The sequence below is a fragment of the Symphalangus syndactylus genome, chromosome 5, assembly GCF_028878055.3.
Source record: "Symphalangus syndactylus isolate Jambi chromosome 5, NHGRI_mSymSyn1-v2.1_pri, whole genome shotgun sequence".
Lineage (NCBI taxonomy): Eukaryota > Metazoa > Chordata > Mammalia > Primates > Hylobatidae > Symphalangus > Symphalangus syndactylus.
The window spans coordinates 33,048,715-33,059,785 of NC_072427.2; positions in this window are offsets into that span (position 1 = coordinate 33,048,715).

The window sequence follows — 11,071 nt, forward strand, 5'->3', positions numbered from 1 at the left end:
TCCATAGGGACCCTGAAAGCTGTGTCTATGAAGCTATTATAAGATATTGGCTACTGTGGTGCATGGAGCTTCTAGGCCAGGGTGATTGTTAAACCTGCCTGATGTGGATCTTGTTGCTTCACACCTGAAACATCATTTGAGAAGCCTGGGAAGCGATGTGGCTGCTGCATGGCTGCTCCAAGAACTACTCCCATGGGAGAGGAGCTCCCAACAGTGCCTTGACATCAAGCTTTGACTTCTACCTTACATACCTCTGAATAAAATGTTGCCAAATGAGAGAAAAAAAAAAAAGAATGCTCACATTGCTGATGAGAGTGTAAAAGTGGTACAACCACTTTGGAAAATAGTTTGACAGTTTCTTATAAAGTTATGAATACCCTTGCCATAAAACAGTAATTTCACAACTTGGTATTTAGCCAAGAGAAATAGAAATGTTTTTCCATATAAAGAGTTGTACATGAATGTTCATAACAGCTTTATGCTCCAAACTGAAAGCAAGCTAAATGCCCACCAATAAATGAATGAATAAACAAATTGTGGTATATTAATATAATAGAATTAATAGAATAGAATAAAAAGGAAAGTAAACCACAGATTCACACATGATTGAATTTCAAAAACATTAGATATACTACATTCCTATGAAATTCTAGAGTCAGCTAAATTAATATATAATGGCATAAAGCAAATCAATGGTCCCTGGGGCTGGAGGTGGGGGCAGTGGGAGGGGGACTGTAAAGGGGCGCCAAGGGTAATGGAAGTATTTCATGTTTTGATTGTGGTGGGGGTCACATTTTATTTTTCACATGCCTGCCAATGTATGTCACATACCTGCCAATACATGTCAAAATGTATTGAACTTTACATTAAAATTGGAACGTTTGTTGTATGTAAATTATACCAACGGAATGAAAATACAAGTTATATCTCAGTGAGGTTGACTGAAAAATAATTCATAAGACAGCCAAGGATCACTGAACATTTAAGGAAAGCATGTAATATGGAAGGCAGAGGCCTAGGGAAAACATATAGAAGACGCAAGATGAAGAAAACAGACATTTTATGGACAAGAAAACATTAAAAAATAAAATCTCACCATTAAACTTCAGAGATAGCTTCTTCAAAAATGATACATCTACAAAACAAGAAACGTTGCTATAGGAAAAGATTATTCAGAGAACAAAAAAGAACTTTTGTAAATTAAAAATACAGTAGTAAAACTTTTTAAACTGAAAAAGGAAAATTGGAAAATTATAAGAAAATCTTCCGGAAAGTAGAAGGAGAAAACTAAAGGGATGAAAATAGAAAATAAAATTAGGGCCCAATTTAGGTCCAAGATGTGAATTAAAGGAGTTCCACAAAGAGAAAAGAAAGAAAACAGAGAGGAAAAAATCATCAAAGAAATAATTCAAGAAAGTTTTCCATAACTTGAGGCTAAGTGTTTCCAGATTGAAGGAGCCCATTGAATATCTAGTGGATGAAAACAGACTAAATCACATCATGACAAAATTTCAGAAACTAAAGACAAAGAGGAGAGGCTTCCAGAAAGGGGGAATAGTCGAGAACCAGAATTGCTTTAGGCTTCTTGGTTACAGCATTAGAAGCTAGAAGACAGGGACTCTTACAAAAATTCTGAGGGAGAATTCTAACTGACATAGAATTTTAAATCTAGCCAAATAGTTAATTATTGATGAGGATATAATACATTTTTAGACATGGAGGGTCTCAAAAATGTACTTCTTATATATTCTTTTTAGAATATGAGTAGTTAGGAAACTACTAGAGAGTGTGATTCATCAAAACAAAAGATTAAATGTAGAAAGAGATGGGGGCCGGGTGCAGTGGTTCATGCCTATAATCCCAGCACTTTGGGAGGCTGAGGTGGGTGGATTCCTTGAGCTCACAAGTTCGAGATCAGCCTGGGCAACATGGGGAAACCCCATCTCTACAAAAAATTCAAAAATTAGCCGGGCCGGGTGGCATGTGCCTGTAGTCCCATCTACTCAAGAGGCTGAGGCGGGAGGATCACTTGAGCCCAGGAAGTGGAGGTTGCAATGAGCCGAGATTGCACCACTGCACTCTAGCCTGGGTGACAGAGGGAGACCCTGCCTCAAAAAAAAAAAAAAAGTGGGAATCAGAGACTGGAGTATCTAGGAAGGAAATGAGGGGACTCCCCAGATGATGGTGAGGAGGAACCTGAGATAACATCTGTATCACAGCCAGCTCAAACTAGAGCAGGTCAGAGGGTTACAGGGGCAGGTACTTCAAGAAAATGAAGTTGAATAAATTGCTGATGCATCTGGAGATATCATGAGCAGATTTGGGGAAGCAACTGAGAATTTGGGCTTGAGTTGGTGACAATAATGCACAAAAAAGCTAAGCAAATAGAAAAATTAAGACAGGTTATTCCAGGGCAAATAAAACCTTATTCAGGAGCAACCCCAAGACACATAATTGTCAGATTCACCAAAGTTGAAATGAAGGAAAAAATATTAAGGGCAGCCAGAGAGAAAGGTCGGGTTACCCACAAAGGGAAGCCCATCAGACTAACAGCTGATCTCTCGGCAGAAACTCTACAAGCCAGAAGAGAGTGGGGGCCGATATTCAACATTCTTAAAGAAAAGAATTTTCAACCCAGAATTTCATATCCAGCCAAACTAAGCTTCATAAGTGAAGGAGAAATAAAATACTTTACAGACAAGCAAACGCTGAGTGATTTTGTCACCACCAGGCCTGCCCTAAAAGAGCTCCTGAAGGAAGCACTAAACATGGAAAGGAACAACCAGTACCAGCCACTGCAAAAACATGCCAAATTGTAAAGACCATCGAGGCTAGGAAGAAACTACAGCAACTAACGAGCAAAATAACCAACTAACATCATAATGACAGGATCAGATTCACACATAATAATATTAACGTTAAATGTAAATGGGCTAAATGCTCCAATTAAAAGACACAGACTGGCAAACTGGATAAGGAGTCAGGACCCATCAGTGTGCTGTATTCAGGAAACCCATCTCACGTGCAGAGACACACATAGACTCAAAATAAAGGGATGGAGGAAGATCTATCAAGCAAATGGAAAACAAAAAAAGGCAGGGGTTGCAATCCTAGTCTCTGATAAAATAGACTTTAAACCAGCAAAGATCAAAAGAGACAAAGAAGGCCATTACATAATGGTAAAGGGATCAATTCAACAAGAAGAGCTAACTATCCTAAATATATGTGCACCCAACACAGGAGCACCCAGATTCATAAAGCAAGTCCTGAGTGACCTACAAAGGGACTTAAACTCCCACACAATAATAATGGGAGATTTTAACACCCCACTGTCAACATTAGACAGATCAACGAGACAGAAAGTTAACAAGGATATCCAGGAATTGAACTCAGCTCTACACAAAGTGGACCTAATAGACATCTACAGAACTCTCCACCCTAAATCAACAGAATATACATTTTTTTCAGCACCACACCACACCTATTCCAAAATTGACCACATAGTTGGAAGTAAAGCTCTCCTCAGCAAATGTAAAAGAACAGAAATTATAACAAACTCTCTCTTAGACCACAGTGCAATCAAACTAGAACTCAGGATTAAGAAACTCACTCAAAACCGCTCAACTACATGGAAACTGAACAACCTGCTCCTGAATGACTATTGGGTACATAATGAAATGAAGGCAGAAATAAAGATGTTCTTTGAAACCAACGAGAACAAAGACACAACATACCAGAATCTCTGGGACACATTCAAAGCAGTGTGTAGAGGGAAATTTATAGCACTAAATGCCCACAAGAGAAAGCAGGAAAGATCCAAAATTGACACCCTAACATCACAATTAAAAGAACTAGAAAAGCAAGAGCAAACACAATCAAAAGCTAGCAGAAGGCTAGAAATAACTAAGATCAGAGCAGAACTGAAGGAAACAGAGACACAAAAAACCCTTCAAAAAATTAATGAATCCAGGAGCTGGTTTTTTGAAAAGATCAACAAAATTGATAGACTGCTAGCAAGACTAATAAAGAAGAAAAGAGAGAGGAATCAAATAGATGCAATAAAAAATGAAAAAGGGGATATCACCACTGATCCCACAGAAATACAATCTACCATCAGAGAATACTACAAACACCTCTATGCAAATAAACTAGAAAATCTAGAAGAAATGGATAAATTCCTCGACAAATACACCCTCCCAAGACTAAACCAGGAAGAAGTTGAATCTCTGAATAGACCAATAACAGGTTCTGAAATTGTGGCAATAATCAATAGCTTACCAACCAAAAAGAGTCCAGGACCTGATGGATTCACAGCTGAATTCTACCAGAGGTACAAGGAGGAACTGGTACCATTCCTTCTGAAACTATTCCAATCGATAGAAAAAGAGGGAATCCTCCCTAACACATTTTATGAAGCCAGCATCGTCCTGATACCAAAGCCTGGCAGAGACATAACCAAAAAAGAGAATTTCAGACCAATATCCTCAATGAACATTGATGCAAAAATCCTCAATAAAATACTAGCAAACTGAATCCAGCAGCATATCAAAAAGCTTATCCACCATAATCAAGTGGGCTTCATCCCTGGGATGCAAGGCTGGTTCAACATATGCAAATCAATAAATGTAATCCAGCATATAAACAGAACCAAAGACAAAAACCACATGATTATCTCAATAGATGCAGAAAAGGCCTTTGACAAAATTCAACAACCCTTCATGCTAAAAACTCTCAATAAATTAGGTATTGATGGGACGTATCTCAAAATAATAAGAGCTATCTATGACAAACCCACAGCCAATATCATACTGAATGGGCAAAAACTGGAAGCATTCCCTCTGAAAACTGGCACAAGACAGGGATGCCCTCTCTCACTGCTCCTATTCAACATAGTGCTGGAAGTTCTGGCCAGAGCAATCAGGCAGGAGAAGGAAATAAAGGGTATTCAATTAGGAAAAGAGGAAGTCAAACTGTCCCTGTTTGCAGATGACATGATTGTATATCTAGAAAACCCCATTGTCTCAGCCCAAAATCTCCTTAAGCTGATTAGCAACTTCAGCAAAGTCTCAGGATACAAAATCAATGTACAAAAATCACAAGCATTCTTGTACACCAATAACAGACAAACAGAGAGCCAAATCATGAGTGAACTCCCATTCACAATTGCTTCAAAGAGAATAAAATACCTAGGAATCCAACTTACAAGGGATGTGAAGGACCTCTTCAAGGAGAACTACAAACCACTGCTCAATGAAATAAAAAAGGATACAAACAAATGGAAGAACATTCCATGCTCATGGGTTGGAAGAATCAATATCGTGAAAATGGCCATACTGCCCAAGGTAATTTATAGATTCAATGCCATCCCCATCAAGCTACCAATGACTTTCTTCACAGAATTGGAAAAAACTACTTTAAAGTTCATATGAAACCAAAAAAGGGCCCGCATCGCCAAGTCAATCCTAAGCCAAAAGAACAAAGCTGGAGGCATCACGCTACCTGACTTTAAACTATACTACAAGGCTACAGTAACCAAAACAGCAAGGTACTGGTACCACAACAGAGACATAGATCAATGGAACAGAACAGAGCCCTCAGAAATGATGCCGCATATCTACAACTATCTGATCTTTGACAAACCTGACAAAAACAAGAAATGGGGAAAGGATTCCCTATTTAATAAATGGTGCTGGGAAAACTGGCTAGCCATATGTAGAAAGCTGAAACTGGATCCCTTCCTTATACCTTATACAAAAATTAATTCAAGATGGATTAAAGACTTATATGTTAGACCTAAAACCATTAAAATCCTACAAGAAAACCTAGGCAATACCATTCAGGACATAGGCGTGGGCAAGGACTTCATGTCTAAAACACCAAAAGCAATGGTAACAAAAGCCAAAATTGACAAATGGGATCTCATGAAACCAAAGAGCTTCTGCACAGCAAAAGAAACTACCATCAGAGTGAACAGGCAACCTACAGAATGGGAGAAAATTTTTGCAACCTACTCATCTGACAAAGGGCTAATATCCAGAATCTACAATGAACTCAAACAAATTTACAAGAAAAAAACAAACAACCCCATCAAAAAGTGGGCAGAGGACATGAACAGACACTTCTCAAAAGAAGACATTTATGCAGCCAAAAAACACATGAAGAAATGCTCATCATCACTGGCCATCAGAGAAATGCAAATCAAAACCACAGTGAGATACCATCTCACACCAGTTAGAATGGCCATCATTAAAAAATCAGGAAACAACAAGTGCTGGAGAGGATGTGGAGAAATAGGAACACTTTTACACTGTTGGTGGGACTGTAAACTAGTTCAACCATTGTGGAAGTCAGTGTGGCGATTCCTCAGGGATCTAGAACTAGAAATACCATTTGACCCAGCCATCCCATTACTGGGTATATACCCAAAGGACTATAAATCATGCTGCTATAAAGACACATGCACACGTATGTTTATTGCGGCACTATTCACAATAGCAAAGAGTTGGAACCAACCCAAATGTCCAACAACGATAGATTGGATTAAGAAAATGTGGCACATATACACCATGGAATACTATGCAGCCATAAAAAATGATGAGTTCATGTCCTTTGTAGGGACATGGATGAAACTGGAAAACATCATTCTCAGTAAACTATCGCAAGGACAAAAAACCAAACACCGCATGTTCTCACTCATAGGTGGGAATTGAACAATGAGAACTCATGGACACAGGAAGGGGAACATCACACTCCGGGGACTGTTGTGGGGTGGGGGGAGGGGGGAGGGACAGCATTAGGAGATATACCTAATGCTAAATGACAAGTTAATGGGTGCAGGAAATCAACATGGCACATGGATACATATGTAACAAACCTGCACATTGTGCACATGTACCCTAAAACCTAAATTATAATAAAAAAATAAATAAATAAAACCTTATTCAGGAAAGGAAAAATAGCCTTAATTATAGGACACTCATAGTTCAACTATGAATAATGCTTACATCATCAAAATATTATAAATATTGAATAATAATGTAACCAAATTTATGAAGTAAATGAATTGAGAGCATAAGGAGATGGAAAATATGCATGCTTATGAAAAATCTTGAAGTAGCAATAGAAGCATGTTATTTAATAATTTAGAGGAAAATGGAATGAGCTAAAGAGTTGAATGTGGTTGCTCCTGAGAAGCAAGAAATTAAGGGAAAGGGTAATGACTGTAATTTTTGTAACAAGTCTTGCAGACCTCTTAAAACCCAGCATGTGATACCTAGCTCCTTGGAGAAACGTCTGATTCCAGGGCTAGGACAGGATGGGTACAAGATAAGCCTAGAGCAGATCGTTGTGCCAGAAAGTAACAAAGTGCTTGAAGAATGCTGGAAGCAGGTCACAAGGACATGAGCCAGCTTGAAGGGGCTCCCTCTGGCCATCTCTGGGACACCCTGAACACCAAAATACTTAAATACAATAATGTGTTATAAACAGGTTGTTGTGAAAAATAATAATTAGCCTATACTGAAAATGATAAATAACAAATAATAAACACATAAATGGGAGAGAAGGGAGGTCTCTTGAAGAAGGCCAGAAGTCCACTGGTGAATGTGGAAGGAGTGCTGGGGTTAGAAAACCATCATTTTGTAATCATCATGCTAAAGATTAGATCAGGCAAGGATCATCAGTAGATACTAATTCTAGAGGAAATTTTGATGAGAAACAGAATATTTCTATCGTCTTAAAGTGTCTATCCACAGGCCACTTATTAGTTGCAATGAAGAAAAAAAGGAAACTAATTCTATAGTGGGAGAAATAGGATGACACCTTAACAGGATGATCAAAATTAAGCACAGCTATAAGGGATCAGTGAACATTGTGTGCTTCCAAATGTGACACCCTGAAAAGGACACAGTATCTCCAATACAGTATTCTGGCCATGAAGGCATAGCCATAATTTAATCAAAATGAAACATTTATATAAAGGAGTAACATCCTAGTTAAAAAGGTAGGTGGGAGGGACTGCATTCTCGAAAGAAAAGTCATTGTCATAAAAGTCAAAAAAAGCTATGAAAATGTTCCAGATTATGACAACTAATCACAGTACTTGACCCTAGACTAGATTCTGTGCTGAAGGAGAGAGACGCCACTACAGACATTATCAGAGCAACTGACAAAACTAGAATATGGACAGTAGATTAGATAAAATTATTGTATCAGTGCAAGTCATAAGTGTATGAAATTGATAACTGTAGCATGGTTATGTGAGAAAATATCTCCCTTCTTTGGAAAACCAAAGTATTTAGGGGTAAATGACCATGATCTATATAACTTACCTTCAAATGTTTCCCAAAAAAATATTCTGAGAGAGAGAGAGAGGAGAGAGAGAGAAAAACACGATAAAGCAAATGAGTTTAAAATGTTATCAATAAACAAATTAAGATATATGAGTGTTCCTTATTCTATTTTTATTTTTTATAAGTTAGAAATTATTGTCAGATTAAAAGTTTGAAAGAAACTATGCACATTTTAATAACTCCAAAATTTTAATTACAAAAGTAATAATACTAAAAAAAGAGTAATAATACAAGAACCACTGTGTTTCTTGTATTATTAAGAACCTTATAAACCTTAAGAAATAAAATATTACTGAAGGATTTGAAAAAAAATCACATTGAGCAACCTGAGTATTGAATATGTTATTTGGGAAAGGCTAATAAACCACAGATGTCATAGATACAGATAGAGATCAGTTATAGATTAGATAGATAGATAGATAGATAGATAGATAGATAGATAGATAGATAGATAGATTTCCATGTCCTGCTTCATGTTTTTTTCCATCTAGAATCTATTAATATGTACTCACAATGCTTAAAGTTCAACATATACTGTATGGTCTCAGTGATTTGAAAAACACTAAAGTATAGCTACAAAAATTATATTGTATTTAAGAAAATATATACAACTGAATTTCATTTTCTGCTTCATAAATTTATGTGTTTTCCAAACTTTCTCTAATAAGCATATATTACATTTATCAATATGGATGCAATTTTTAAAATCAGCCTTATAATTTTACATGTATTATATGATCACAATCATGTAAAACTACAGACAAAAAAGAAGAGATCATGTATAAAAATGATTATTTCTGGGTGGTGACAACATGATGTTTTTTTCTTCTTTCAGTGTTTCCATATTTTCCTAATTACTGCTATTATGATAAATCATTTTCTTTTTTATCAATAAGAGAGTTACAGATTATTTTTAAAGTGAGGTCCTCACCTCACTCTATGCACCAAAATTAATTCCAGTGATTTTAGAGAATTAATTTTACAAATTTTAGCGAACTAGGAGAACACAAAATCAAATACGAATCAAACCTCTTGAAGGGAGTGGTTTTCAAAACTCAGGAATATTAAAAGAAATCACAAAGAAAAAGATTTGCTATGTAAAAATTGTGTAATATTGTCTTCAGAAAAACATCTTACGTCCTGAGGGCGTAACTCCACACATTGGAAGATACGCTGACATAAGCCTCCTAACCATTCAGCCCACTGGCCTTAATCTTCGTCCAGTCCCCTCGCTTTCCCGGCTCAGGTTGGCCCTGGTCGTTCATTCCCTTCACTCCCACCTCTCCTGCAAGACAACCTAAGGGGTTCTGGTGCAACAGGCACCCTTCTTGACCTTGGCAAGAAGCAATTACAATTCTTGACACTCTCCATCCCTCTCTTTGCTTCCTGACTCTACTAAGGATGAAAACTACAGAAAGCCAGTATCCCTTTTTTTTTTATCCCACTTCCTGCCAGAAGGCTCTCTTCCCAGCTTGGCCAAGGACTCCTGCAGAAGGGCCAGCGCGGCATCCTCCTCTCTCCAGGACACGTCTTTGTCTCGATTGCAGTGCTGTCTCCGGCAGCGAGGCACACCATCTGCTCATGCCTCCCACCAGCTGCCGTCTCAGCTCTCTGTCTCCCCTGAGAACTCCCTGACTTTCAGGCCCATGGTATTCTCTCCTGCCCTTGCTCAGGAGGGGGCCTTATCTTCTGGGAGCTTTCATAATCTCTCCCCGTCACTTAGCATCGCCCTGGTTTCCCCGTGAGGCCTGAGATCTGGAGCCCTCCGTGATGAGTCCCCTACTGTCATCTATGCCATCACACGGGTGATAGCAGAGGGCATGCATCTTGGGAAGTACTTGAGAGAGCTCACAGGGGACTTATAGCTTCCGCCAGGAGGAAAGCAGATCCTGGGGCTCCAAGTCCCAGGGGATCTTAGTTTCAATTCCCATATGGAGTCTCAAACCTGTGAATCATATCCAAAGTTGAAATTTTACTTTGGTATCTGTGTAGGAAACACTCTCTTCACACCACGTCTTTCTCTGCTCTCACACCACCATGGCAACAGTCACCTACACAGAAGGCTTCTGTGACCAAAAGTTTCCCACAAACACACCAACCAGTGGACGCCAGCTGGGTGTCCTCCAATTCAATTCTGATGCTATCCACCTGGAGAGTGTGTCAGATCCCACAAGCTGGGGGCTCAGTGCCCAAGACTGCCCCCAATATCCGCAGACACCAGTCGCCAGTCTAGGCTTCTGGAACTTCTGATCACCTGGCTTCAAGTTGGGGTCTCCAAGATCCCCTCTTTAGGTTCAATTAATTTGCTAGAGCGGGCTCATGGAACTCAGGGCAACACTCACATTTGCTGATTTGTTATAAAGGATATTACGAAGGAGATGTGTAGGGTGAGGTATGGGGGAGGGGGTGCGGAGCTTCCATGCCCTCCCTGGGTGCCACCCTCCAGAAGCCTCCACGTGTTCAGCTCTCTGGAAGCTCTCTGACCCCAGTCCTCTTGAGATTTTATGGAAGCTTCATGATGTCAGTGTCCCTTCCCCCAGAGTATAGGGTGGGACCCTCCCTGGACAAGGTCCTAAGGCTGTAAGGCCCACCATCAGAAAGGTGGGGGAAGATCACAGTCCTGCCTTGAAGCAGGTGAAAGGAAGACAGGAGAAGGTTGGAGAGAAGAGCAAGTCCATTTAGCTCAGACTCTTTTTCCACCTAGAATGCTCTCCCAGGCA